Below are 6000 nucleotides of genomic sequence, written 5' to 3' on the forward strand. Positions count from 1 at the left end.
CTTTCTGTTCCACCATGGGTGGTTTCAGCTACACAGGCAAATGAACTGAGACCCAGACAATGTTATTCTGTCATAAGAGGCTCTTTAAGTTTAGCGACTTTGTCTTATTCACCAATATATGCCCCTGAACCTAGAATATTTACTGGAACACAGTATCTATGGAATTAATTAATAAATATTTAGCTCACCAGCATGCAGATGGGTCATTTTCAAATGGCAGAGTGTTTAAATCTTGGCTTCATTTTCAAATCATGCATCCTCTGTATATCTAGAATCTTTTAAAGAGTTTTCAATACCCAGAGCAAGAAAGCTAACCTAATCAAAGTGGAAACAAATGTTCTTTTGTGACTGCCATGTCAACGGAGCTACAGACAATTCACCTAAGCTTCCTCATTCTTTAAAATGTTAAAGTATGCAATGTTCTCCAATCCAATGGAGGCTGACTCCCAAGTTCTGTTTTCTAGGTGAGGTAGGAATGCCTGAGAGAAAGACAGATTAGGGAACAGCCATTCACTTTAGATGGTATTAACATTTGGTCCAGGTCACAGCTAAATTGACTTGGCTTTGGCTATTGGTGCATATTTAATGTGAAGGTGAGTTAAATGAAGAGATTTGTCTGTCCTCTTGACCCCCTTATCTATTCAATTCTTGTCTTGTCATCAACACCTAAAATTTGGAAGATGCTTTAATCGAAGAGCATACAAAAAGGAGCATCCAATTTTTTGTCCACCTATGTTCTCCAGAAGCTGAAGCCTGAGTTTTTATTCACTTTCCTGAACTAGCCCTGCTGGATCCAGAATTAGCTTGTCCAGAACTACATTAGGAGAGCAGTCCTAACTCTTACAGTGTTCCAGGCCATATAAAGCTTTTCTACTGGCCAATGGATTTCCGTGACTTATCAAGAAGGAATTTAGAACCCTGTATGGGGATACAGACAAAAGTGTAGCATCTTACTCAAACCTGTAAAGAGAATTGACTTTTAACCTATTATTGTGCCCTCATGCTGTTGCAGATTAAGTTCCCTGAGAAGCAGATTTTTTACCAAGAAGAGCCCTTGGGATTAACACATGAGGAGAAAGGGGAAGGAGATAAGAGAGGAAAAAGGGAGAAGTCGAGCACTGAAGCAGGCCAGTTGACACCTCAGTTGACCCCACCAGGAGCTCTGGAGTTGGAATGGACTCCAGGAATTGTCCTGAGTTAAATAAAGATGGCCGTGTCTAGGCCGGGCGCAGTGCCTCATACCCGTAATCCCAGCACTGTGGGAGGCCGAGGCAGGTGGATCACAAGGTCAGGAGATCAAGACCAGCCTGCCCGATTGATCCAAGATGGCCGTTTAGGAACAGCTCAGGATTGCAGCTCTCAGTGTAAGCGCAGAGGGTGAGTGGACGCCACATTTTTATTGCACACAGACTAGGAAATTCCCAGGTGGAGGAGCCCCATGGGTAGCCAGTGCAGCTGTTTCAGCCAGCGGGGCTGTGTCGGACAGCACAGCTGCTTTGCCTTGGGTGGCTGCTTTGTCAGCACCCTGGCGCAGCGGTTCTCCATACAAAATACACTGGTCTGGGTGCCCTTTTGGCTGGCGATTGGAGCCACGGGAAGTCACCCATTCGTCTGTTTGATAAGGGGACTGTGCAGGGAACCAGGACAGTAGATTCAAGGGCAAAAAAGCGCCACAAATCTCAGTGAGGCTGTTTAAGCCAGTGCAGTGAGTCGCCACAGGGGAAAACACACAGATCCCGGTGCCTCTTCAACAGGCGACTGGAACACCAACTTAAAAAAAAAAAAAATGCTCTGAGGCAGGAAGCCAGGTGATCAGGCTTAGCTGATCACCCCCACAAAAGAACAGCAATCAGAAACTCTCTGGATTGAGAGTTTCACAGCAAGCACAGCTGAGCCCGGGACGGTCCAGCTCTGTGGGGGAGGGACGTCTGCCATTACCGAGGCACTCCAACACTACAGAGGTAGTCAGCCAATGATGAGGCAGCCCGCCGTTGCCAAGGCAACCCACCATTGCTGAGGCAACTCGCCGTTGCCGAGGCAACCCACCATTACAGAGAGAGTCGGCAAATACAGAGGTGGGCCACCATTGCCGAAGCAGTTCTAACTACACCCATATAAATAGGACTGCAGGGAATTTCACTCGGCAGCTGGGCAGAGACCACAGCAGCTCAGCAAAGCCTCTACAGGCAGACAGTGACTAGGCTGCCTCCTTACTGGGCAGGACAGCTCTGAAGGAAAAAAAAAATAGAAGGCAGCAGCACAACGGAAACTTATATATAAAGCCCTAAATCCCTGGGACAGAGCACCTGGGAACAAAAAGCAGTTTATGAGTTCTGCTGCAGCAGACCTAAATGTACCTGCCCAGCAGCTCTGAATGAACAACGGAGCTCACAGCTCAGCATTAGAGCTCCTATAAAGAACAGACTGTCTCCTCGAGCAGCTCCCTGACCCCTGTATATCCAAAGAGCCACCTCATAAAGGAGAGATCAGACTGACACATGGCGGGTAACCTTCTGGGACAAAGATAGCAGAAGAAGAAAACTGGTAGCAACACTTACTGTTCTGCAGCTGCTGCAGGTGATCCCCAGTCAAGTAGGGCCTGGAGTGGACCTCAGCAGACCTACAGCAGAGGGGCCAGACTGTTAGAAGGAAAACTAAGAAACAGAAATAACCTCATCATCAACAAACAGAACGTCCACTCAGAGACCCAATCTGAAAGCCAGCGACTACAAAGATGGGAAGAAACCAGCGCAAAAAGGATGAAAACACTCGAAACGAGAACACCTCTCCTCCTACAAGGGATCACAACTCCTCACCAACAAGGGAACAAGGTTGGAAGGAGAACGAGTGTAATGAAATGACAGAATCAGACTTCAGAAGGTAGGTAGTAAGAAACTTCTGTGAACTTAAAGAACATGTTCTAACCAAATGCAAAGAAACTAAGAACCTTGAAAAAAGACTTGATGAAATGCTAACAAGAATGGACAAAATAGAAAGGAATATAAGTGAATTGATGGAGCTGAAAAACACAACACGAGAGCTTCGCGAAGCATATACAAGTTTGAACAACTGAACTGGCCAAGCAGAAGAAAGGATATCAGAGGTCGAAGACCAACTCAGTGAAATAAAACAGGAAGGCAAGAATAGAGAAAAAAGGATAAAAAGGAATGAACAAAGTCTTCAAGAAATGTGGGACTATGTGAAAAGACCTAATCTACGTTTGATAGGTGTACCTGAATGTGACAAAGAGAATGAATCCAAGCTGGAAAATACTCTTCATGATATTACCCAGCAAAACTTCCCAAACCTAGCAAGGCAGACCAATATTCAAGTCCAGGAAATACAGAGAACACCATAAAGATATTCCTCAAGAACAGCAACCCCAAGGCACATAATCATCAGATGCACCAGGGTTGAAATGAAGGAGAAAATACTAAGGGCAGCCAGACAGAAAGGTCAGGTTACCCAAAAAGGGAAGCCCATTAGACTCACAGCAGATCTCTCAGCAGAAACCCTACAAGCCAGAAGAGAGTGGGGGCCAATATTCAACATCCTTAAAGGAAAGAAATTCCAACCCAGAATCTCCTATCCAGCCAAACTAAGCTTTATAAGTGAAGGAAAAATAAAATCCTCTGTGAACATGCAAGTACTCAGAGATTTCATCACCACCAGGCCTGCTTTACAAGAGCTCCTGAAAGAGGCTCTACACATATAAAGGAACAACCAGTACCAGCCACTCCAAAAACATGCCAAATGGTAAAGAGAATCAACACAATGAAGAATCTGCATCAACTAATTGGCAAAACAGCCAGCTAGCACCAAAATGGCAGTATCAAATTCACACATAACAATATTAACCCTAAATGTAAATGGACTAAATGCCCCAATCAAAAGACACACACTGGCAAATTGGATAAAAAGACAAAACCCATCGGTGTGCTGTATCCAGGAAACCCATCTCGCATGCAAGGATACACAAGGCTCAAAGTAAAGGGATGGAGGAAGATTTATCAAGCAAATGGAGAGCAAAAAAAAGCAGGAGTTGCAATTCTCATCTCTGATAAACTAGACTTTAAAGCAACAAAGATCAAAAGACACAAAGAAGGACATTACATAATGGTAAAATGATCAATGCAACAAGAAGAGCTAACGATCCTAAATATATATGCACCCAACACAGGAGCACTCAGATTTATAAGGCAAGCTCTTAATGACTTACAAAGAGACTTGGACTCCCACACAATTATAATGGGAGACTATAACACCCCATTGTCGATATTAGACAGATCAACCAGACAGAAAATTAACAAGGATATCCAGGACTTGAACTCAGACCTGGACCAAGCAAACCTAATAGACATTTACAGAACTCTCCACCCCAAATCCACAGAATATACATTCTTCTCAGCACCACATCACACCTACTCTAAAATTGACTACATAATTGGGAGTAAATCACTCCTCAGCAAATGCAAAAGAACGGAAATCGTAACAAACAGTCTCTCAGACCACAGTGCAATCAAGTTAGAACTCAGAATTCAAAAACTAACGCAGAACTGCACAGCTTCATGGAAACTGAACAACTTGCTCTTGAATGTTGACTGGATAAACAATGAAATGAAGGCAGAAATAAAGATGTTCTTCGAAACCAACGAGAATGAAGACACAACATACCAGAACCTCTGGGACACATTTAAAGCAATCTCTAGAGGAAAATATATAGCAATAAGCGCCCATATAAGAAGCAAGGAGAGATCAAAAATTGACACCCTATCGTCAAAACTGAAAGAGCTAGAGGAGCAAGATCAAAAAAACTCAAAGTCTAGCAGAAGACAAGAAATAGCTAAGATCAGAGCAGAACTGAAGGAGATAGAGACACAAAAAACCCTTCAAAAAAAATCAATAAATCCAGGAGCTGGTTTTTGAAAAGATCAACAAAATAGACAGACCACTAGACAGATTAATAAAAAAACAAGGCCGGGTGCGGTGGCTCAAGCCTGTAATCCCAGCACTTTGGGAAGCCGAGGCGGGTGGATCACGAGGTCAAGAGATCAAGACCATCCTGGTCAACATGGTGAAACCCCATCTCTACTAAAACTACAAAAAATTAGCTGGGCATGGTGGCACGTGCCTGTAGTCCCAGCTAATCAGGAGGCTGAGGCAGGAGAATTGCCTGAAACCAGGAGGCGGAGGTTTCGGTGAGCCGAGATCGTGCCATTGCACTCCAGCCGGGGTAACAACAGCAAAACTCCATCTCAAAAAAAATAAATAAATAAAAATAAAAATAAATAAATAAATAAAGAAAATAAAAAAACAAAAGAGAGAATAACCAAATTGATGCAATAAAAAATGATAAAGGGGATATCACCACAGATTCCACAGAAATTCAAACCATCATCAGAGATTATTACAAACAACTCTATGCACATAAACTAGTAAAACTGAAAGAAATGGATAAATTCCTGGACACTTGCCTCCTCCCAAGCCTCAACCAGGAAGAAGCCGAAACCCTGAACAGACCCATAACAAGGTCTGAAGTTGAGGCAGCAATTAAGAGCTTACCACCCAAAAAAAGCCCAGGTCCAGATGGGTTCACAGCCGAATTCTACCAGACATACAAAGAGGAGCTGATAACATTCCTTCTGAAACTATTCCAAACAATACAAAAAGAGGGAATTCTTCCCAAATCATTTTATGAGACCAACATCATCCTTATATCAAAACCCGGCAGAGACTCAACAAGAAAAGAAAACTTCAGGCCAATATTCATGATGAACATAGACACAAAAATCTTCAGTAAAATACTGGCAAGCCGATAGCAACAGCACATCAAAACGCTTATCCACCATGATCAAGTAGGCTTCATCCCGGGGATGCAAGACTGGTTCAACATACACGAGTCTATAAACGTAATTCACCACATAAACAGAACTAAAGACAAAAACCACATGATTATCCCAATTGATGCAGAGAAGGCCTTTGACAAAATTCAACAGCCCT

The sequence above is a fragment of the Sapajus apella genome, unplaced genomic scaffold (assembly GCF_009761245.1).
Source record: "Sapajus apella isolate SASKATOON/1434 unplaced genomic scaffold, GSC_monkey_1.0 scaffold9, whole genome shotgun sequence".
NCBI classification, from domain to species: Eukaryota; Metazoa; Chordata; class Mammalia; order Primates; family Cebidae; genus Sapajus; species Sapajus apella.